Source organism: Pleurodeles waltl, chromosome 6 (genome assembly GCF_031143425.1).
Source record: "Pleurodeles waltl isolate 20211129_DDA chromosome 6, aPleWal1.hap1.20221129, whole genome shotgun sequence".
Lineage (NCBI taxonomy): Eukaryota > Metazoa > Chordata > Amphibia > Caudata > Salamandridae > Pleurodeles > Pleurodeles waltl.
This window is the reverse complement of record NC_090445.1, coordinates 891,548,916-891,574,676: the sequence shown is the minus strand read 5'-3', so window position 1 is coordinate 891,574,676 and position 25,761 is coordinate 891,548,916. Positions and strand designations below refer to the sequence as shown.

The window sequence follows — 25,761 nt, the reverse complement described above, 5'->3', positions numbered from 1 at the left end:
ACTGTCTAGAGAGGTGCAAAACAGCCCAACTGTCAAACTGACCCAGACAGACAATCCACAAACAGGCAGAGTCACAGATTGGTTTAAGCAAGAAAATGCCTACTTTCTAAAAGTGGCATCTTCAAACAGACAATTTAAAAAACAACTTCACTAAAAGATGTATTTTTAAATTGTGAGTTCAGAGACCCTAAACTCCATCTTTTCATCTGCTCTCAAAGGGATTCTGCGCTTTAAGGATATTTAAAAGATGCCCCCATGTTAACCTATGAGAGAGAGAGGCCTTGCACAGAGAAAACCGAATTTGGCAGTATTTCAGGGTCAGGACATATAAAACACACAAGTATATGCCCTACCTTAAACATACACTGCACCCTGCCCCCTGCCCCTGGGGCTACCTAGGGCCTACTTTAGGGGGTGCCTGACATGTAGTAAAAGGGAAGGTTTGGGCCTGGCAACTAGGTACACTTGCCAAGTTGAATTGGCAGTTTAAAACTGCACACACAGGCACTGCAGTGGCAGGTCTGAGCCATGTTTACAGGGCTACTAATGTGGGTGGCACAGCCAGTGCTGCAGACCCACTAGTAGTATTTGATTTGCAGGCCATGGGCACCTCCAGTGCACTTTACTTACCAGTGAATCAAATATGCCAGACATGGATAAACCAGTCAACAGTACAATTTACCTAGGGAGCACTTGTGCGCAAAGACAATAATCCAGCAAAAAAAGACCTGAAAAAATAGGAGGAAGAAGGCAAAAAATTGGGGGATAACCCTGCAAAAAGGGCCATTTCCAACAACTACCTTGAAGCATCGGATTTGTGAGAGCATGCTCGGCGGAGTCTGCTCCAGGGTTTCTTGTGCTGACCCCTCTATCTGAACTGTTAGAAACGTTATTGAAAATCTGGACGGGGAAGGTTGTGATACCGGTCCTGGGGAAGGGGAGTTGGGATGTTTGGTTATTTGTTTTGTTATTCACATGTTCGAACACAGGGGTTGTATCTGCTCAAACACTTCCGTATCTATACATGTGTCTCACCTGAGACTTCCAGACTTAGGTCACAGGGGCGGAGGGACATACACTCATCAACCAAGAGCACCACATGGAGTACCCCATAACCTACAATTTCCTAACGTGGAACGTCTGGGGATTGAACAGCATGGCTAAACGCTACTAAGTCTACTCCCAGCTTAAGAGACAAGGTATACATATAGCTGTCATCCAGAAAACACATCTTGCAGGTCCAAAGGCCAAGGCTATAGCCAAGAGATGGCGTGGACAGGTATATGCTACAACATATTCAGGATTCGCCAGAGGGGTCATAATATGGATTCGGCAGGGGTCCCCTTCCAAAAAACAAATGAGACAATAGACCCGGAGGGCCTCTACTTATTGATTTCTGGAAGGTTAGAGGGAAAAGACATCATGACGGGGGGGGTGGGGTTCACGCACCTAACCATGAACAGGGATCCTTTTTGGCGTCACTTTCACATACACTAGGGCCTCAGCTAACACGGCCAACTATTATTGGAGGAGACTTCAATTGTGTCGGAACTTGATAGATCACCCCACACGCTGCTACGATCCCCTATACATCGATCGGTCAAGGCGTTCACTGATTGGCAACAACACTGGGGCCTCATAGACTCATGGAGAAGTTTACATCCCATGGAACAGGATTATTTCTTCTATTCAAGTCTGCATGATCTCCATGTCGGACTGGACATTTTCTTGGCATCACCCGAAGTCAACAGCACTGCCCACGCTGCAGAATACCTCTGCTGCACATTTTCAGATCACAATCCTTTACTGCTTACAATAGCGTGGCACAGTGAGCGCCCTCAAATACCCGATTAGTGGCTCAGAGTGGAAACACTGGAAGATGAAGCCTTCCGGCAATTGATTGGCGAGACTATTCAGACATATTTTGTGACAATGAGGGAACTGCATCCTCTCGCGCGGTGGAATGAGAGGCCTTCAAAACAGTGATCAGGGGTCAGTGCATGGCCAGTGTGTGAGAAAGAAATTGAGGACAACGAAGATAGACTCAGAACGCTAGAACGAAAGAGACCGGGTGCTCCAGAACTATCCCCCTTACTTGTGGAGGCTAGGGAAAAGGTTGCGGTTGCAGTTGAACGATTAAAATGTTTCGATCATAAAAATGATTCAACCCGGATGCATGCAGAGGGGGACAAAGCGGGCACTCTACTGAAGTGGCTGTCGACCCCTTCCTGACAACACTCACTGGTGATGGAAACTGAGAACGAAAGGGGTGCCCGGCTATTCCGGCAAGGGAAGATAAATTCCAGATTTACTGATTACATTTCCTTGCTATATGCTTCTCCGGTGGAGGACATATCTCCCGCTCAATTAAGAAGCATGGAAGAACTAAAACTACCACATCTAGACGATGCAGAACGTCAGGTTTTTGCATGATGATATTTCCCCCCTAGAAATTAGCGCAGCTGTGAAGGCAACGGCTAGGGGCAGACGGACTCCCAGTGGAATTCTATAGCGCATATAATGATTTACTACCTCCTCACTCTGCCCGCTTCCACAAACGAAGCCGTAGTTATACCACTTCTAAAACCCGGGCACCCTGCTACAGATGTGCAATTGTACCTCCCACTATCCATGATGAACATGGATTACAAAAGTTTAACTAAGATCCTAGACAGTGCCTTTTACCCTATATGACCAGTTTGATTCATCCGGATCAGACCGGATTCATTCTGCGTCATAATACGACCATCAATATTAGGTGCTTAATCTCCGTCCTTCAACATCAGTCCCCAGACTTGCAGAAAGCAGTGATTATATCGGTTGATATAGAGAAAGCCTTCAATAGTATCTGGTGGGACTACTTATGCCAAGTGATGGAGCGGATGGGCTTAGGGCAGGGATTTATCAAGTGGACGGAAATACTATATACGAATCCAACGGCCAGTGTCCAGACAGGTCGCACAATATCAGAGCCATATACAGTGGGCAGAGGGACCAGACAGGGTTGTCCTTTATCACCCCTATTATTTGCCATAGCAATAGAGCCTCTAGCACAGGGGGCGAGAACGGGCAACTATTTCAGGGGGTTAAGCATTGAGGTTCGAAAGCACAGAATCGCGCTGTATGCGGATGATATGGTGCTCTTCCTACACGATACTGACAAGGAACTGGCGGGTGCCATGTAGCTGTTTGGGAAATTGAGACCTCTCTGGACTGCGTATTAGCTGGCAGAAATCCCATATCTTTCCACTGCGGTGGGGAAAATGCGTGGCCTCTTGTGGGTGGCCTCCACTTTTTGTTAACTCGGAGTCCAAATATACCACGAGCCCGAGGATCTACTAGAGAACAATGTGGATTGGGCGATTCAGAAATTAGCATCTGATGCCCTATTCTGGAAAACGCTTCCATTGTCGGGGCAGATTGCCTTGATTAAAATGGTGGCCCTGCCTAGACTAACATATTACTTTGCCACTCTACCACTATTTCTTTCTTGCTCCCTATTTCGGGAGATTAACTCCATAATGGTCAGCCTGATCTGGGGCTCGGGCAGACGCCGAGTGGCCCTAACTATACTCCAGCGACCCACCAACGAGGGAGGCTTGGCAGCGTCTGATGTGAAACTTTATTATTTTGCGTGCCAGTTACAATGGCTCGTACGGGAGAGGCACATAGCAATTCCACTTCCAGGAGTGGGGCACCAAATGGAGAATTCTGGAAATGGCCTGCTTCGGCTACTGCTAAACTCAAGTGGGCGACACCCTGAGAGTCCACCGGAAATGCACATACTGCACAATTGTTTACTACGAGTTTACAGGGCACTAGGACTGCCTTGCCTTATTCACCTGAAATGCACATCACTGGACTCTCCACACTTTCGGGAGGCCAGGCTCTGGCTGGGATATTGCGACTGGCGGAGTACAATGTCTCAACATTAGGGGATCTGTACAGAAATGAGGAGCTCCCCTTGCGGACAATTTCGACCTCCCCAGGGTTGTTTCTACTACAAAGATCACTGATAACCATCATACAGCGAAAATGGAAAAAAGGGGGGTAGAGCCACCTATATATGTGGGATGTCCAGCTATGTGTACTATTAATTGGGAAGGGAAGGCCATATCCACTTTGTATAGTGTGCTGAGAAAAGACACAATGCTCCCACTGGACACTGTGAGGCTAGCATGGGTAAAATACATTGGGACACCCATAGATGAGAACCAGTGGGCAAGAATCACATCACACATATACACTGTATCCAGAAATGCTCGCTTCAGACTAATTACCTTCTATGTGTTCCATAGGGCATATCTCACGCCCAAAAGGATATCCAAGATGTTTGATGCAGTGAATAGTGGGTGTCCCCATTGCATAGATCAGGAGGCAGACCACACACATATGCTATGGGTGTGCCCACAACTTAAGCACAACTGAGAGGGAGTAGTGTTCCAAAACACTGCAGAGGTGACGGAACATGGATTGCCTGTTTCTCCACTGGTGTGTCTGCTGGGAGAGTTTCCCCACCCCAACACTAAAAAGGTAACAGATAAATACACAGACCTAGCTTTGCTTCTAGCAAAGCCAGAAATCACTCTTTATTGGAAGGATCATGGGGGCCCACATCTGAGAACATGGAGAGACACACTGATACGATGGGCAGAAGTGGAGGGAAGGACCCTACATCTGGAGGCAGCGAGGGGCTACAGCCCAATAAAGACGGCTAGAACCTGGGACCACTTGATAGACTGCCTGAATTCCTCCACAACATCCTTACTGCTCAATGATAAAGTGGACCAAGAGCAGAATTAAACTGCCGAGTTCGAAACCTGGGACCACACCACGGTCATGGAAATCATTATACTTTAAAAATGGGGATGTATAGAATGAGCAGGTACAGGTGGGGGGTGGAGGTGTCTTAGGGGTGGGGTGGGGTGGGAAGAGTCCTCATTAAGGTACCAGTTCACTAACAACTGAGGGCACAGGATTTGGTAACACCTGTCGTTAGGTTGGGTACTTTTCATGCACTGTTGGTCCCAAAGGGTTGCTATTTGATTGTATGTGTTTATGTCAAAATACCAATAAAAATATGTTACAAAAAAAAGAAAAAATCATGTTAAAGGAAAATAAATGAGTCATCCCTTTTACATGACTGCAAACGTGAAGTATTCAGGCCTAGTTATGCCAGCGCAAGAAATATAATGCATTAAGATTGTTACTAATAAAACACACATAATATGTAAACTCATAAATTCATCATTATTAATATATCATTAGACTATGTAAAAACATTTCATTAATAATTGCACCCTGTGTTAAAGCATCACATTAAGTATGACAGAGAAGTGCATGTATTTTTCTGTGCACAACTTTATACTAATAAATCACATTAATCATTTTAAATCAAATTAATTTCTACTAGCAGTTACTCTCATGTATAAAATACACTTCAACATTATTTTAAGTCTTGTTAGCACATTGTCAATTCTGGCAGGCACAATGTCCACCACAATAATAAAGGTGAACACTTTAAAAATAGGTGTCAGTGCTTCTTTTTCTCTATGTTAGGCTTTTAAATTTAAACATGAATATAAATGTCACCTAATGCTGACGTCTAGGTCACTAAAAAACATTACTAAATTTTACGCTCCAACAATGCCAGGCATGGTCCGACATGCAACACTAACTCGAACATTACAATCATGATCTTGCCTGTAGTTGGCAAAGTGAAAACAGCAAATATAGTTCTAACATCTTCATACCTGGTGATTGGAATTTACCTGGCACTGAAAAGACATAGCCATCTCACCAGGTGATTCTTCAGCCTCGTGGATGGCAATGGGTTAACTTGTAGCTCCTATCTTGTGTGGGTGGTGCGACTGTCTTGTTGTTCTGGCTGTCTAATCCCAGGGCTTCGAGTGCAATCCCCAATAGAAGTACCAAGGCTGATCCCATGTCAGCATATCCTGGCAAAATGGGAGCAAGGCTTCCAGCCTCTGACAACGTCTCCTATTCATTAACCTGAAAGTCTTTGTCATTCATATCTGTGGACTGGCTGGGGATGGGAAAAAACCTATTGAACATCGATATGATCCTTGTGAATTCTTCTATCCCACAACGAGCAATGATCATGGTACCTTGCCTGTGTACAGTGGTCCAAGGGAAGAGTTCGAAGGGTAATCTTAACTTACTTCCTTGGGTCTGATCTTTGATGAGTTCCAAATCACCAGATTTAAGAGTGGACACCTTGGCATGCCAGCAGTGACTGGTGCTATCATTGGACTTCATTCATTTCTCATATACCCATCGGTCATCAACAGAGTCAGGGACTCCTGGATGGTGTTGAAGAATTGAAACCACGACCACTTGACCCATGGATAGGTGCCCAGGTGCTCACCCTGTAGTAGGGTGTGGAGTTTGGCAGTAATCGCATAGGAATGAATAAAGGGCTGACTCCGGAGCTTGCTGGCTAGCAGACGCAATCCTAATGACTTTATTCAGAGTCCTCATAATATTTGTACCTACACGTTCGCTTGGGGCTAGCGGGGAGTTGTTTTTTTGCGAGAGATACCAAGCAAGTTGAGATACAGACCATTTCCTGGACTTGTGAAGGTGGGCCATTGTCCGTTCTTAGTTCCTTCATCAAACCATGGGTAGCCATGATTTTTGCAATTTTGGCAACCACTTCAGTGGCACTTAGAGAGGAGAGTACCTCAACTTTGGAGTATTTTGAGTAGTCGTCTATGATGACCATATAGGGAGGCTCTCTAAATCGAACTGGTGCAGACCGAAGGATGTTGCGTCCCCTTTTCCGTCACCACCAGAGCCGGTGGACTGGCTTTACCTGAAGGTTGGTATCAGGTGCACAACCTTGCCAAATGCTGCGATCTGGTCATCTATCAAGGGGAACCACACTTTGATTCACAGCTGTTTTTTTGTCTTGACCATGCCCTGATGCCCGGCACAGGCAAGCTGAAAGTGTGGCTGGTGGGGATGACTAAACAATGTCCCCTCAGGAGACAGCCATCGGGATCATCGCTCAAATCTTGACAAACATGTTAGAGGCTCTCCATGATGTGTCTACCATCGGGGGTGAACTGGCACCACTGGCTCTTGAGAACGTGCACTGACTGCTCTTCACGGCTTTCAGGGCTTTTTGGAGGCACTCATCCTGGCTGGGGCTTGAAGAATAGCTTCCATGGAGAGCAGAAGGGAACAAGACTGGTCGGCCATGTGCCTCTTATACCCCTCCAAATCATTTGTCTCCTCTTCTTCTTCTGTCATGGCGGCACAAGGGTGCCGGGACAGGGAGCCCACCGGGTGGTGGGATCCGAGGCGATACTCCACTTGACAGTTGTACTCCTGAAGTTGGAGCATCCACTTCTCAATCCACAGGGCTGCTTTGATGCTGTTCCTCTGAAAAGTGGGATTAGGGGTTTGTGGTCGTTTGTGGCAGTGGATGGATTGCCATAGACATATAGATGGAAATGGCGACACCCTCAGTGAAATTCTATAACCTCCTTTTCAATTTGAGAATATCTCTATTCCATCATTGTGAGAGACTGGCTCGCAAAAGCTGCTGAGGTCCATCCTTCATCGGCTTATCGTTGCATTAGCACAGCACTTAGCTATTTCGGACCTACATCTGCTGCTATGGTGGTGTCCTTCCGGGGATAAAAATACACTAGTGTTGTGTCTGCTGACAGGGCATCTTTAGTAGCTTGAAAAGCCACTCGGGCCCCAGGACCGGGGTACTACAGACTTGGTGAGGTCTCTGAGTGGTTGTGTTAAAATCGGGAGGTCTTTGATGAAATGACCGCAGTAACTGACCATACCTAAAAAAGTGCATACCTCTGTTACTGTTGCTGGGGGAGTTGCTTCCCTGATGCCCCGTTCTTTGTCAGAATCAGGGACCACTCCCTCTGAATACATACCCAAAGAAGTGAAGTGTCTGCTTCAGGAACTCACACTTTTTGCGATGTAGAGTGAGGCCAGAATTCTGAATTCTTTGGAGCACTTTCCTTAGCCTCAGGTTGTGTTCTGCTATGGTCTTGGCATGTATCAAAATGTCATTGCTGACACTGACAACCCTTGGGAAGTCAGCTAGGAGCTCATGTATAACATTTTGGAATACTTTGGCCGCGCTCGAGATGGCAAAACTCAGTCTCATGTAATGCCGCAGACCCACATGCGTCAAAAAAGTTGTAATTTAGCAGGACAGTTCTGCGAGGACGAGCTGGGGTAGCGTGACTGCAAGTCCAGTTTGGAGAACCAGCTGGCCCTGCTTAGTTCACTGATCAGATCATCTATTGTGGGAGTTAGGTGTCGCTCCCACTTGATGGCAACATTGGGCAAACGCATATTGATGCATATTCGCACATCAACAGGCTGCTTGGACTTCCTAGCCACCACAATTGGAGACACCGAGGGGGTGGGCCCATCACTCTTTCAATTACACTGGTGGCCTCAAGCTTGTCTAGTTATTTTTCCATTTGAGGCCACAGATGAAAAGCAATGCATCTGTCCCGGAGGGCCACAGGTGGTACAGACTGGTTTATGTGCAGTTTCATCTCCTTGCTTCTCAGGCAACAAGGGCACTCAAACACTTTTGGGAATTCCTCAATGTTAGTCATGGCTTGATGATATACTCCAAAGGCAAAAGTCACAATGCCGAGGGCTTGGCAGCCCGGCACCCTAGTAGCATGCCATGGCCTTCGTCAGCAACATAAATTTGCAGCTCCACCAAATGAGATACTTACGCTATGGTTGTCCGGAACTTCCCTCACATGATGAGTGCTCTGCCTTAGCCATTGGCGAATGCTTTGATCATGGCCGGGTGAAGACTTGGGGAAGGCTGCATGGTGTGATTAGCCTCAGAGGACATTATGTTGATGAATGCCCAAGTCTTCACAACTGCTAGTGTTAGGTGAGTTTCGACTCGTATCTGGCACTCGGGCAAATGATGTGTTGCCTGTGCTGCTGCACCAATGGTGTGAATGGTGTGTTCTTCACTGTCATCATCATTAATGTCGCTGCTTCTCTCTTGCACTTCAGGAACAGCATTCACAGTAGTGCTCAGGGCATGCCCTTTACTTGATCAGCAAACCTTCATGAAATGGTTGAGCTTTCCACACCTACCACACCTCTTCCCTCTCACTTGGCATGCCACAGGGCGGTGGTTCAGTCCTCCGTAAGAGCCACATGTCCTGGGAGTCTCACTACTCTTCCTAGGCTTGTTCATGCTGGCCATCGGTGCAGCAGTGTTGACTAGTTCTAATTTTATTGGTTTATATAGGGCAGCTTCCATGTGGGAAGCGCAAGCCTTTGATAGTCCTTTGTTCACCCCATCGTTAGGATGTCACCTAGAGATCTTCCTGATTCTTCCAGAATGCATTCACGCAGTTTTGCTGACCTGCACCATTGAATTATTTGCCTCCCTATCTCTTAATTTTTAGTGGCTGAGCCCCACATACTGACCAGCCCCTTCAAAGGCGAGTAGAAAGTGTCAATACATTCCTCTGCCTGCTGTCTGGCTTGGCTAAATAACAACTTTTCCTAGTCTTTGTTTGTCATCTGCTTGAAATAGGCATTGAGAGCTGCAATGAGGGTGAAATGTGTCTTGGGAGCACCCTCTGTGATTGTCTTGAAATTTCTGTGAATATCCTGGCCCCCAAATGTAGGATCATTGTTCTTTTTGAGTATTTTCCACCTTGGTGGCCTAAAAGAATGGCAGCATCCTCCCAACTCATTCCTTCATTCATTTGGGTGCTTGTGCTGATGAGGCACCTTCAATTATAAACTGCTCAATGATGGTATGTTAGCCATGGTATTATGACTTGAAGTACATCAGAGCTAACCCCCTTTCCCCTTCTTATTGTGGGCAGTGAGTCAATTGAGATGTTATGACCTATACCAGTTGCACTTGCCTTTGTATCTGAGGGGGTGTGTAGTGGGGACCTTAAATCTTGGCAGCACGAGCAGCTTTCAAAAACAGTGGCCACTAGTCTTCTCCCATGTGGCTCAATGAAAATCGGTAGGCTAACAGTCATAGCACTGTCCATTTCCTCACTTCTCCCCTCCAACAACAAAGTGGCTTACACGCAAGTTGTAGCAGAGCTAACCAGATGAGGGCATTCGCAACTCCCTTATATTGCACTCTGCCTGACGCCAACGGCAGGTCGCAGCATGATTCCTGCTGCTGGGTAATGACTCACTCCGCCTTCAAAGAGCGGCAGCCGGACCTCAGGATCCTCACACACCGGCACACATGCAGAATGAGTGGGCTCAAGGGTGCATCAAATGGTGAAGAACAAACTCCGGTTGCACGCGCCATGAGCACAACATACCTAGAGACAGGCACACAGCTGCCACGGCACACCAGGTGAGTGACACCCTTGTAGCCAGTGTTGTGTTGGGGCACTCGTAGAGATGTAGTATGGGGCCTCTTTACTTTTCTGTGAGTGATGTTGATCAATATGAATTGTGAGGCCTAGAAATAATGCTCGGAGACCGTGTAATGTGTAGCTGGTAGTCCGCACAGGGAGGTACTATTGCTTCTCTGACCATGCCTGGAAGCTTCCAGTATTTATTAACTCTGACCCACGTGGTCCCATGATCTTTCCATTACGGGGCATGGAAAACGGGGGAACAACACAAATCCCCTTCTCATGGATTGCTTGTCAATGAGTCTGGTGCTCCAGTTGCATCACTGGTGCAACACTACAGTCCTCGGGTGCAATATTCTGAAATTAATCGACTCTTAAAGTAGGTTACAAAAGTCAATATATTGTACATTGACTTTCCAGAAAATTCAACGAGGAAGAAGCTACGAACATAGTTATCACCATCTGTGGCCGAAAAATCCTGCAAGCACAGAAAAGGCTTAAAGTGTAGTGTGCGATAGCAATGATGAAATGAACCAAAAAGGTAAAAACAAACCAGAGCAAGGTGTTACACAACCCTAGGCCACTGCATGCATAAAAGAAAAGTATATCCCCTTGGACCTAAGGTAAAGATGCTTCATATGGGTGACAAATGTGATAGCGGAACTACAGACTGAATTGCCAGTGAAGGGCTAACTAAATTAAACAACAATAAAAGGCAATTTATGCCACATAATTTATTATTTAGAAATTTTACACGTTAAAACTGTCTGGGCAACGTTTTCTATTGTAGCTTTAAGTAGCCCGCATTCTATAATGTCAACAGATTTGTAAAAGGGCATAGCTACCCAAACGGGCTTCCCAGCGCTAACAAGTAACATGAGAGACAGGTATGCTACTTATGCAAATAAATAGGTCTTCAGCTGTCTTGTGAAATTAAGCAGGTTATTATTGGCTCTTAGGTGAAATGGAAGGGAATTCCAAAGTTTAGTCGCCAGGAAAGCGAAGGATCTGCCACCACTTCTGGCCCTAAACATCCTAGGTGCGGCCAGACAAAAAAGACTGTTCGACTTTAAGTTTTGTGTTGTACTATATGTAGTAATGAGGTGCCTAAGGGTATGTGGTCTTTGAGCGTGTTTTACTTTATGCACAGCTCACAGTGGTTTAAAATATATTCTTTTTTTTATTTTTATGATAGCCAGTGAAGGCTAGCCAGAGCCAAACATGTTGACTGTGAGCTGGGAATGTGTAGCAAGACCATTGCTGCAGCATTTTGAATAATCTGCAGCCTCCTGATGACATAATCTGGACTAACCAGATAAAGTAAATTCCCAGCTGTGACAAGATGAGAACTTGCATCACTATTCTCCGAGTATGAATAGGGAGCATTTTTATCATCTTCCTGAGGGCTCTTCATACAGCATGTCCTAGATACATTCTTGGCCTGAGATACCTAAGCTCTTAACTTCCTCTTTTGGGATAGGACGATCCCCCAGACGTGTGGGCCAGCTAAAATCACCTCACTGAGAGGGGTTATTCCCAACCACCATCAACTCAGTCTTATCGCCATTTAGGACAACTATTGTTCATCCAGCTATGTACTTGCTCCAAACAGGTAAACAAGTTAGCAGAAGTGAAGCTGGTCTCAGGGGACAAAGAGATGACAATCTAGGTGTCGTCTGTATAGGACACCATAAAAAAAAACAGCGTAGCAGAAGATATCCGCTAAGGGGTGTACATGGATGTTGAAAAGAGTAGGGCTCAAGGATGAGCCATGGGGCACTCTGCATTTTAGCTTATGACTCTCTGACAAGCAGGGACCTTCTCTGACCTGGAAACTTCTATTATCCAAAAAGGACATCAACCAATTTAGTGCATTAACCGTGATTTCACATACTTCTAGCCTGTCCCTAAGGAAAGAGTGGCAAACAGTGTCAAAAGCCCCGCTCAAATCAAGAAGAATGAGAATGGCTGAGCCACCAAGATCTAAAGTTTTCCTAAGATCTTCAGTGGGCAGTAGGAGGGCAGTCTCTGTACACTATCCAGGACAAAAGCCAGTTTGGATCTGGTGTAAAAGATTTTGTGTTTCCAGGAAGTTGGACAAGTTCCTGTTGACCAGTTGCTCAATAATCTTACTGACCCCTGGAAGCAGAGATATGGGTCTATAGTTTTCTGCTTTATCAGGATGTTGGTGCGGTTGTTTCAATAAAGGACTGACAATCACATTGTTCCAACAGTGCAGAACATGACCCTTTTCAAGACACATTATATATAGAGTGGTCAAAGACCAAAGATGGTGTCTCCTCCTTTCAACAAAATGTCAACAGGAGCTGGATCCACAGGGGAACTGGATTCGATAGTATTGACTACTTCCCTGATGGCATTACAGCTTAGCTGGGGAAAAGCTGACAATTTAGGGGTATTATGACTTTCTAATGGACCTACTGTAATGGCTGCATGTTGGTCCGAATTTCCTCCCAGGATGTCATAAGATTGATTTTATTGATGAAGAACTTAGCAAGCTCCTCACAGTGTTCCCTAGAAGGAGGAGGGCCTATACCTGCAGCTTTAGATTTCAAAAAGGAGTTTAGAATCATGTACATTTCTTTAGAGGCTTGTGAGGACTGGGAAACCCTATTAGCAAAATCCACTGTCATGGCTTTCCTGATTGTGTACTGATATGTTTTTAAAGCTTCTTTATAAATGGTATTCCTTTCTTCATTGAAGTGTGCACTCCATTTTCTTTCTTCTCTTTACATTCTTTTTTAAGTTCCCTGATCTGTGGGGTAAAAAATGTAGCAATGGTTCTAGTTCAGGAAGACTTCTGCACTTTTCTTGGAATCATGGGTCAATCAAATCCTCAAATGTTTTGTAGTCCAACTTGGTATCACCCACCTACCTGCAGACCATAGTCTGCAAACCCTTTTTCCACAGTGTAGGATCAGATTTCAACCACTGTCTCGCAGGTGTGGCACACCGGGCACTCGGGTTGCAGGTATCAGGCTTTATGATGTCAAATTTGACCAAAAAGTGGTCTGACCAGGGCATCAAAAGTATCAAATCGTACTTTATGTCGACCGTTGGTCATAAAAGTTTGCACATAGAACAATAAAACAAAAAAGTGCATTCGTTACCATTGTGCTTTACAAAGCACCACACTTACTTAAAATAAAATTTACACAAAATAAAGATAACTCTCTGAAGCCATAGTCACTGGGAGTGAGAGGGTAAATCATAGACCAGGGTAGAGTTGGAGGATCATATGCCGACCAGGGTACAAGTTGAGGATCATATGCAGTCATATTAGCCAAATTAGTAAAAATAGGATCCAAGACGTCCTTTATTACATGTGGGAAGTGTAACTATCTGAGCCAACTGGACTGCTGTTAGATCCATTATTAGATTCTGCGCCAAATTGCAGGAGATATTGTCCAGATAGATATTCAAATCACTATATACCATATCAAGTATAAAGTTAATATGTAGATTCTAGCTGTGTATTTAAGTTCTGGTTAGCATTCCTTCTCCAGACATTTGCTGTCTGGCTGGAGATGGGAGCACTGCGCTTGAGTCACCATCCAGAATAAAGTTCAATCATTTTCCTCCGATAAAGCTGCTGTATTCATAAACGTTGTACCTCATTGGTACCATCTAAACACCTTAAATACAGCAATAAACAACTGAAAGGGTACCAGTCGACCTTTGTGAAGGGCCTTCCAGATACATGGCAACATTTTAAAACTGGAAAGTGGGAGATTTTGAAGAAGAATTTGTGGGCTAGTGTTAAGTTTGTAATTATAATGTCATGAGTGGTATAGTTAAACATTTAGAATTATTTTTTCACAAAACATTTGTTATTTTAAACAACACAGGTGCTCGAGTCTTCTTGCTTCAAATGACAAGCTTGTATGTGGTCAGCTATGACAGAGACCATCACAACTGACCACACACAGACATCAGGAATTCCCACGTACTGTAAATGTAAGTCACATTATAGAACATTTATCTTATCATTGACTTATTAAAGTAGAGGCAATTTGAGGTGGGCGACGGTGAAAATAAAGTACATTTTGGCATACGAAATTAGGAGTCCCCACCGGAATCGTGTCAATTGGCATGTTTGCTTCCACTGTCCCACTGTGACATAAGCCATTATGTTAATAGTAACTTTTGACTCATTTGAGCTAGAAACATTTTTTTGGTAAAATCTGCAAATTGTGCAGCCGATGATGGATTAGGTGGAAAATGTGGTGAAACCATACTCATGTGGAAGACCCTATGACAGCAGAATCACTTAATTGCATTGTCCCTGGGTATAGTGGGTAAGTTGCTGCACTTAGTGTGGGATACACAAGTTTGAATCCTAGTCTCACCTTTTCTTAGCATATGTAAAATAATGGTAAAAGAGAAATGTTTTGGTGTTAATGTTCTCCAGTGTTATATCTTTCATAGATTCACAAGCTTGAATCTTCCCTGACGTCATGGTGGGTGTCCCACGGTAATAGTGATATAAGCAGTGTTAAATCATGAACTTTAAAGCCCCAGAGAAAACAGTAGACATTGGTAGCCAATTCGTATTGTTTTAAAACATCCATACTTCAACTAATTAGAGCAGAGACCCTGAAGCACTCAATTCCCCTGGAGAGCCACCATACCTTAGATTTCCTATTGCCCGTAGTGTGTTCTGGAGTCTCACTGAGATCTGTTCAGTCACAGTGTTTTCACAACTTAATTTCTGACCTGACCGCTATATAGTTAGTCTCCAAACCTCTAGGAAACATCTGGGGTACAGTTTGGGATTGTGTGTGTCTAATTTCCACATGTCCAAGGGTTCCAAAAAAAGGCTTTTCAGGCCTTGTAAGTCCTGTGTGGGAAATCAATAGTTTTCTCCAAAGAACCCCACAAGCAATGTTTATACTGTCTGCATCTTCACACTGTGACTGAACAGAGCTCAGGGATATTCCGTACTGTGACTTGGAACCACTGCCTCTCCCACACACAAAAAGCCACCATCACACTGGAGGAGTAGTGTACGGCTACACGGACCCTACCTCTGGGGAAATCCCTGGATGGGCTACCGGTCACTTTTTACAGCTTGGTCCTCCCTGAGCTTCAAGACCATCTTCTCCAGCTGTTCATCTCCTTTACCCAGGACTCAGGGCTTGTGCAATTCATGATGGTAGCGGAAATAATGCTCATACTTAGCTCTGGCAAGGGCCCAGCTCATAGCCCTGCTTAATACTGACACCAAATTATTCACCAGGATCCCCGCAGCTAGATTAGAAAAGTATCTCCCAGACCTCATTGACTGTGACAGGGTGGGCTTCAATCATGATAGGCAAGGTGCAGATAATGTCCTACGGGTTGCCCGCCTGGTGGAAAAAGCTCACCATAATCGCATACCACCATGCCTTCTCTCCCTCGATGCGGAAAAGGCATTCGATAGTGCGAGCTGGTCAATCTTTCAGGCAGTCCTAGGCAAGATACGCCTTGGACCGAACATGAAATCCAAAATTATGGCCTCGTACTCCACCCCCACTGCTACCATATGTGTTAACGGGCAGAAATCCTCAGCAATTCACATCCGACGTGGAATGCGTCAAGGATGTCCACTCTTGCCCCTCTTACTTGCCTTAGTGGTAGAGCCCCCAGCCTTAAAGATCCAGCAGGCAAGGGAGGTAGAGGGCATCCCGTTTGGTGAGCGGGAGCATAAGATCAGTATGTTCGCTGATGACCTGCTGCTCACTGTGACCAACCCAGGGATCTCACTCTACCTGCCCGGTTGATTGCCTATGAGCTTTTGACGCAGTCTCCAACTTTAAGATCAATATGACCAAATCCCGTGTGCTAATCCTGACTGTACCTGCATAGGACATGACAGCTTTATGGAGTCTAGCACCATTACAGTGGGCACCAGATTGGATCAGATATTTGGGTCTCAATATCACTCTACCTTCTCCACTTGGTCACGCACAAATTGGCCTCGACTTCGTCGCGCCATCCTGGTCGATTTCTGTCAGTGGAAACCTAATCATATATCCTGGCTAGGGTGCATCAATGTGGATAAAATTAATGTACTACCCCGGGTGTTTTATATATTCCCAACGCTTCCTACCCCACAGGGCCATATCCACAGCTTCAGCACAATGTCCGGTCCTTTATTTGGAACGGAAGATGTCTACAGATATTCAATACACTGTTGATGCTACCTCGCAAAAAAGAGGGACTGACCTGCCCCAACCTTTTGGAATACTATTGGGCTGCACACCTATGCTACAACTGGGAGTGGGTGGTGAAGTCCAGTGAAAAGCATTGGTTCCACATGGACCGCACAGTGGCATGGTGGCTTCTGTGGAATCTGGCTTGGCTGCAAAAACCTGCACGACCGCCCAATGCCTTTCTTGCCACGCCTGCCAAAATGGTGCTTGACATTTGGGACAGGTTGGCACTAAAGTGAGGCCTTACAACCTTCCCCTCCCCAATACCCCCCATAGTGTGCAACCCAGACTTTCCCCCACCACTTTTGCCTCAATCCTTTGCCATCTGGACAGACGATGACTGAAGGATGTTGCAGAATTTATTTGTGGAGCCCACAATGAAATCTTTCGAGCAGTGCAAAGCTGACTACCAGCTTCCAGACTCTTCCCAGCTACAGTACTGCCCACTGTGGCACTGGTACTCACACCCAACAATATATCTAATTGGCACTCATCCTTACACCCCCTTTGAAAAACTAGTGAGGGCATTTACTGGGACTAAGGGTCTTATCTCCTACTTATGCTACAGGCTACAACCCTCTGCACCTCCTCGACTCCATGCTTACCAGACCTCATAACAAACCACTGCCTTGGTCGATATCATACAGTACCAATGGGAAACTCCATGATGCGACATCCACAAAACACACTGCAGCAAACTTTCTCTGGGAAACAGCATATAAACCTATGTATAACTGGTACTACACCCCAGCACAGCTTGCTCACATCTACCCTTCTACATCCCCCCAATGCTGGAGTTGTGGCATAGCACTCAGCAACTCCTGCGATACATGGTGGTCTTGTAGCCCAATCACAATATTTCAGAAGGAGTTCTTAGGACATATAAAGGTGGTAATCGGCTTCCCGCTTCCATCCACAGACATCAAGGTCATATTAGGCATTCAACCCCTTAGTGTACAAGCAATGACAAATGCGGACTGGAAACTGATTAGCTACATGCGGCTCATCAGTTAGTGGCCCTAAACTGGAAAAAAGCAGCTTCCTCCTTCTGTGGCCCACTGGTCACCTGCCTCTGGCAAATTATGGCCATAGAACAACTGTTCCATTGTTTCCACCAAAAGGAAACCAAATTTCAAGCCTTGGGGCACCCGAAGCTCCACTATTTTTCCCAAATACAATTGACCTGTTTTAACCCCCCATATTTGAGAGCATTTCAATTATTTGAAGGACTTCACATTCTATGGCAGCCTTCTATGGCAGCCTCTATCCCTCTCCAGTGCACTGTCCCACAGTCTACTGCTCTCCCCCTCTCTGTACATCCATCACTACCTGCAGACTCGAGGGACTGATTTCACCTTGCAACCTTGGACCAGCATACCTCGTTTTGCTCATCTTTCTGTTCTTTTTGTTGTCTAATATTACATACAGTACTGTATCTGCACCTCCCAAATATCATCTGGATCCCTCCTTTCAATGTTCCCTACCAAGAGTTGAATTTTAATACTGTATGCCTTATGTCTCAATTCTTACATTTGATGTTTATGAGCTATGGTGCACTGTTTGTCTTCTATTTCACCAAAACATCTAATAAAAAGATTATGAGTTAAAAACATGTGAATTAGCTACCAATATCTATTGTTTTCTATGGGGTTTTAAGTCTAATGATTCATCATTTCTTATATTACTGTTACTGTGGGGCACTCACCATGACAATAGTAAAGATTCACGCATGTGAATCTATGAAAGATATCAATACTGGCGAACCACAGGGTGCAGGTAAGTAACTTGTTTTTTATGAGCTGTGCAGGTCATACCTGCTTTACCAGAAACTAGAGAGGCCAAAGTTTTGAATCCCAGCATCATACTTTCTAGCAAATCTAAATAAACTAAATAACAGGGGAAGGCCGACTTGCTGTAAAGGAGGACATTTTCTGGTTTTAACAATTGTTCATATCAGCCCTGCACGTCCTGCTTTAGTGAGGAGCTCCAGAGACCAAAGACTTACCAGAAACAATAAGATGGCAGGCCAACCTGGCTTACAAGGCAGTAAGTGTGATTCACTCCTATTCACACTGTAGATCCAAATCCAAACCCCAACCTTGCCACTTCTGCAGGTGGCAATAGTTTTACCATGAGCTACAGAAATCAAAGGTTTATTGGGAACAAAATGGGGATGTTTGGCCAAGCTGTGATATAAAGCAGAAGAAGCAGTGGATAAGTGACTGCTGTAACCATGGGAGACCCAAGTTCAAATCCCCGCCTCCACACCTCAGTGAGGGAGAGGAAGCAGTGGGACATTGGGAATTCTGGCATGATGACAAGGAGTGAGGATAGAGGGGATGTGGCGGCCCTCCTGGACAGACAGGGAGAGAGTGGGTGACATAGGACAGCGGGAGAATAGGCAGGAAGATGGAACACAGAAGAGCTGGAGGAGTGAGAGACAGGGAGAGCATCACCGCTTCAGAGAGGGGGGAGAGGTGCAGTTCTTTAGGAGAAGTCACCAGTGGAAGTGGGGAAGCAACAATGGCCACACACCTTTTTTGAAATAATAATTCTCTGGCTTTATTAGTGGAAGGATACAAGTCTTCCAATGAGAACACTGAGAGACCACAATGCTTTTGGGTGTGACAAATACAAGAATAGGGAGGAAAGCCATTATGAGAAAACAACTGAGGTAAACAACATAGCCATCCAATCATTGGCAAGGGGCTGAACCAAATCCCCTGTTGAACATATATTATGTACTGGAAGCAAGAGGTCTACCTACAGACACCCAGGTTTGATTGTAGCTGAGTCTTTAAAATGAAGGAGCAACTAAATTATGCTTATATAATGCCCTGGTGGTAAGATAATGTGTTTAGTGTTGAGCACAACCCTTGTGTCATGGGTTTATAAATCAGACCAACCACTGACAAGTCAAAATGTATGGCATTTTGTATAATGTAAGCAGAAAGAGGGAGACAACGTACATGTAAACATTCACACACAGATCATATATACAAATGTGCAGAGAGATCAATGCATGGCAAAACATTTTTACATGCAAATTTTCAATTGCCTTGTGCTACTATCATAACAGGTCTCGTGAAATAAATTGTTTTAATGTGCAGTGAGCAATATAATTAGGAGCAGCTGAACCATTTTAGTTGTGTTTGGTTATCAGTCGTGTGGTAGTATTAATGATTCACACAGAGTACCTTATGTAGGGCCCATGTATGCAGGCATGTCGCATGTACTGGGTGCAAACTGTGCATTGACTCTGCGATCCGCCTGTCTTTTTGTGATGTGACCTATGTACTTTCTGCGATCCTCCTGTCTTTTTGTGATGTGACCTGTGTACTTCTAGGAACATCTCACCTTTTTCTAATGTCGTTGTTCTCAAACTACATGCCTGTTTGAACCCTCCGTTGTTCTTTGGTTAACCTGTCGGCTAGCCTTTGCTTCAGGAAACTGTGTACAGTGTTTGACCCCTGCAGTGCTTAATTTGTGCTTGTTGTTTCCGGTGCTAAGCACCGGCACTTATTTTTGAGGGCTGGCGCTTAGTTTTCTGCCTCAAGCATTTACTTCAAGCAAAAGACACGTATGGGAAAGACAGAGGAGGAGAAAAACGAAAAAGCGTCACAATAGGAGAAAGCAGAAAGCTGCAAGAGTGAGCTGAAGGGGCAAGGGTGTGGCTGTAAACCGATAAAAGAGGCCTGAGACGGCTTCAGGATTACGTGTTTGCAGATTTCATTGGAGCAGCCGCGTGTTTAAGAGGAGGGCTTTGGGAACCGGCACCTTTTTACTTACAAATTAACCACTGGTTGAGACCAGTCTCTCAATTGGATTGAGGCCATTCTGTTGATTCCTCCTTGTTTTCCTGTTTCATTGCTCCTTGTTATGTGCTGGTGAAAGTGGGTGATCAGTCTGTGTATGGAAGTTGGATGGGGGTGCTGTGTGTGTTGTAGCAAGATGGTCTTGTTTACTCATATTCAAATGTGATCTCAGTCACAGTTTATTTTAACCTGGAGTATTTCAGGATGTTAGTTCTTGTATTCAGAGTGACCTGCCCCAATGCTTTAGTCATCTTAGTTTAGGCTAGCTGATGAATGTGCAGTGGCCAACAAGAAGGCATTGGTAAGCCCAAGGTGGTGCTTGCCTCTATAGATTGCTTCAAACATTATTTCAGTTGTCTATGCACAGGAAAAGGGCAAAATATATAATTCTAGTGTCATCGGGGAGCCAATGATGGTCTTCAGAGTGGTTTTATATAGCCAGCTGCATTTCAGCATAAGACTCAGCTTGGTTGCTTGCCTTTTTTTTACTCCTGATAGTATGTTGGTATTTCTTTGTAAACTGTGTACACTATTTATGATACATTAGTCCATGTGAGACTTCACCAGGCTTCCATCAATTCCACTCAAAGGTTAATCTTTATGAATGTTAAAAACATATGTTCCATGTAGAATTAGAAGTTGTTAACCTCAACATTGTCTTTATTAGTGTGGAGACTGAGTCAAAACGTAGTCCCAATGATTTTGCTCTTCACCTAAAAATGGACATGGACCAGTTGTTTTGCAATGGGATCCTGAAAAGTGATTACTTTTTCAGGCTGAGTTGAACGGTGACATGGTCCAGTATATGTCTGAAATTGAAAAGGTTAAATTGTATTAACTCTGTCAATGGGGAAACATACATGTTTAATAATTAAAAGTGCGAGGGAGAAACCCTTTGACATCACACACATTAGATTTTGCATCTGGGGTATTTGTTACAGTTGTCACCACATGGATTTACAACAACACCCTTTTACCTTGGGTTCATATATCAGAATTTAATTGATGGCTATGTTCTGTACACACTTGTTTGTATTTCCGTTGTTAGATCAGTAGTTTGTTATCATTGCATGAATGTATGATGGAACCACGCATGACTGAACAACGCAGTCAGAACAACTGCATTGTTACCACAAATGCCTTTACCATGCATGCCTTTACAGCAATTTTTCATTGTAAAAGCATGCCTAGTAAAGGCATGCGTGGTTCTAGCATGCTACCCCCACCTGTCCTAAGGCCCAGAAATCCCCCACCCCTAATACTAAAACTATCCCGACCGCCACCCCTAAAACAAAACTACGCCAGATACCTCCCATCCACCCTGAGCCCTAAACCCTTCCCTGACTTCATCCACCCCCCTAAAACAAACAACCCCCCACCCTGCCCCTAAAAACAAAACTACCCTGATCCCCCACCCCCAAAAGCCAAACGTCCCTGACCCCCCCACTCCCAAAAAACAATCTACCCGATCCCACCACTACCCCCACTCCCAAAAACCAAACTACCCAGATCCCCCACTGCTAAAAAACAAACTACCCTGATTCTCCACCCCAAAAACAAAAGTACTCTGACCCCCACCCCAAAACAAAACTACCCAACCCCCACCCCCCTAAAAACAGAACTACCCCAATCCCCCCACCCCACCCCTAAAAAAAAGAGAAACTTCCCCGAACCCCCCACCCCAAGCCCTTAATACGCCCCCACCCCTAAAAACTACCCCAACCCTGCCCCAGCCCCACTTACCTGACTGCGTCCTCTCCCAATGCTCTCTCCCTTATTCTCTGCCTTAACCACACATGTCCATTGTTCAGCACATGCATGGTTAAGGCAGAGAAAAAGGGAGTTGTTGTTAACGCAATTGTGGTTCCGCTTGCATTAACAACGTGGGTCGTTGTTCTGGATGCTCCCCTAATTCCATTTGTACCATATGCAGTTCTCTGGTTTGCCCACCTTAAATTATTTTCTCATAATCACTAGACACCTTACAACGTGCATTGTTGAATAGACCTATTCACCCGTACAACAATATAAAACCATTTTTGCAATATTATTAATTTAGTCAGAACCTTCTTGGTGCAACCAAACAATACAGAAAAGTAACTGATTTGTGCCTTGAATGAAATATATTTAGCAGTCGTGCTAGTTCAAAAGCAAGATTGCATCCTTTCAAAGTCCAGCTTTAGGGTGATAGCTGAGCATCTAATTACTTCAGAACCAGCCTGCTGTAATGCCTACCGGGAAGGAAAAACTAATTGAACTCAAAATGTGTATTTTTGCTTTTTACATCCATCTTTGTTTAATCTTCTCCAAACCCCTTCAATCATCTAGCATAAACTGCCTTTATGCTTAAGAAATATGTGGCACATATAAAGTCCCCAAGCTAACATCAATTATATACTTATTACATACTTAATTCTCCATCAGTATTCACCACTTCTCTCTCTCTAGACCAATATAAACAAAATGTACTCCAGCACCAGTGCAGCGTCAGGATTGACTGGGAGCATCCAGCCAGGGCGCTCCCAGGCAGACTGAGAGCCTGTGCAGGCTCTTGGGCTGGAGAGAACCTACTGTGCATGTGTGTTTGGCCAGCCCCAGACGGCTGGCCAAACATACATGGTCAGTGAGGGGGAGTGCTGTGCACTCCCCCTCACTGCTCGTCACCCCTGTGGCCCGCCTCTTTACCAGAAAACCATAATAAACTAAGTTTATTATGGTTTTCTGGTAAAGGTTATGCAGCTGCTGTTTCTGGCAGGGGTGGGGGCGCGACGCTCCTCTGCCCAAACGGAGGAGCCACCCCTGAATATGGGATAGGTCTGTTGGAGTGTAGTTATTATAATCAAAATTTAACATGAAATGTTTGCAATTAATGCCTAATAATGCCGCTTAGAAATTGTATTACTGTGCTTTTACTAAAAGCGTGTTCAAAATGTGCCCACGGGGAGTGGCCATCAATGTATACGATGATAAATGAAATTGACTAATGATGAATTACTAATGTACTAATGTATGATTTTGTACTAGCATTAAGAGTTATATGTTAAGATGTTGCTAAAAATTAAATAACTAGGCCTTAGTTAGCATGAGTCGGGGCCTAGCTGCCGGTCTCATATTAAATGTGTTTTTCTAACGTGCGATGTGCTGACTTGCTGAAGGACATGTAGCCGTACTTTTCCAGAAACTAGAAGATGTGTCTAACCGTAGTAAATTCTTTCTCATGAGACTCGACTTGCTCAAGGAGACATTCTTGCCTAATGCAACAGTGTAAACTTGCAACAAGTACAAGGTCGCCTGAACTGGTAAAGACAATGGAGCTACTGACTGGTACTGCGAGAATAAAGTTCGTACCTGACATTCTACCCGTTGGAAACGTCTATTACAGGAGCCAATAAACTACGTGAGAACTGTTCTAAAGTGACAATCCTAATGAGGTGACTACCTGATTATTGGATGGAGATAATGATGCACCAAAATTTGCCCAATTGGAAATTAGGGGACTGTACAACAAGATTGATATAATCCTGTGTCACAAGGAGAAATCAGCTATTCCGAGCCATTTTTCCTATTGCCATTACATGCCATTTATTTCTAGTACTTAGCCACTCTGTCATTCTGTCCTAAAGACTTTGTTGTTTGACCCTTCAAACCATCCTTACCCTTCCCTTTGCCCCTTCTATACTTTTCCTAATTATGAGGGAGGTATTCCTTATTACCCGTCTTGCTGAACTTTGCTGAGTTCCCTGGCTGATGGCGAATCAACTGATTTCCCGAGGACGAAGCCTGACTCTGTATGCTGACCCATTACGGAGGGTAACTATATGATGATGAAATTGTAATTGTCTGTTTGCCTTTCCATTCTAGGTACCAACTGCTACCTTTGATAGAGACCATAGTTTGATGTTTTCTAAATTTGTGTTGCTAAATTGTTTTTCATGAAGCCCAACATGCCAATGCGAATTCGAGGTTAGTTAAGGGGTTCACTAAAACGAATGCAAATAGACAAATGACTGAATCTATGCTTTGTTAAATGATGCGCTAATGATACTCTGCTAAAGTTAATCCATGTTGACGTCGTGCTTTGTTCTAATGTTTATGATCTTTGCCTTGATGAAGTCTTATTCAGGTTGCCATATTGTGACGTTGTTGATGTGTTTTTTGGTTTTGAGACTAATAAACTTGCTGGTAGAGTGTAATCAGTAGGGAATAAATGTCATAACTCTTACAAATTCCGTGTGGTTATTCATGACTGAAAAGTCATGGTGTGTTCCGATTCTTATTAATGTCATTAACTAATTTGATTGATTTGCTATTGTGAATATTGATGAGGTTATTGATCTACTGATTGACATGCTAATTAGTTATCTCGTCTTAAGGTGTCTCCAATCAGGGTCAAAAGATTAATTGGCCTAAAACGAGTCCCAGAATAAGTAAATTACCTAGGAAGGGACGCGTTATCAGTTCTGGTAGCAGAGGACGGTTTAGTCCCTTTGGGGACCTAGGACAAGGGACCATTGTTTTATAAGTGTTTTCGAAATAATGCAAATTGGAAAGATGATGTGCCCCTAAGTCGCAAATGACTTTCCCAGAATCTCGGAGCTTGCCGAAGTAAGTTGGGTATGTTCTCTGCGTTCTAGTGATAGGTATGCATGACGTAGAATTTGCGCTTGCTCAGCTTATGCATATCGCATGTGAATTGTGAAGGTTTGTGAGAATTTAGGCCAGGTAATGTGTTAGGAGGAGTGGGCGTACTCTGCAGTATGAGAGTAGGGAAGTCGGCGAACTTCATGTGAGTGTGGCGCTTGGTGCTCAAACAATTGTCCACGTGGTTGTTGGTAATGTACGGACCCGGCGTGGTCTATGACTCCGGAGTATATTGATAAGTGTATGAGACACTTGGTTTATGTTGTAATTTGCGCGGTTAAATAGGTCAATCGGGCATGGTTGACGAGTCGAGTTTGAGTCAAAGTGTGTGAGTGAAAACCTTCGATGGAGATTTGGTAAGTTCTAAAGTGCACTAGGACAAACCATTGACAAGTCGAAAGTGAAATTTGCGGGTCAAATTTTGCTTGCGAGTGCGGGATCTGAGAAGGAGAGACTAGCAGCCGAGGCTTCAAGTGAAATCTCTGTAAAGTTCTGAAGCAATTGTGTTACCCTTCCTGTAGTAAACCGGCAAATTTAAGTTTGTTGTTAAGGTGCTCGCAATATATTGCATTAGTTGTATGGATTTAGAGCGAGGGAGACAAGCCGCAAGACTTTGTCAGCCGTAGTGTGTGTGACGTCATTGGAGCCGGGCTGGGATAGGTCAACTAGTGAGAAGGGTCGCGCAAGGATTGGCAGCCGTCCGTGAGAGGCAAT

General features: G+C 44.5%; 1 protein-coding gene across 2 annotated transcripts in view; it reads left to right on the top strand.

The window, feature by feature from the left end:
* Positions 1 to 25,761, top strand: part of ADAM12 (ADAM metallopeptidase domain 12) — a 2,697,358-nt gene that overhangs the window by 2,218,110 nt on the left and 453,487 nt on the right. The gene's annotated exons all lie outside the window — the stretch shown is intronic.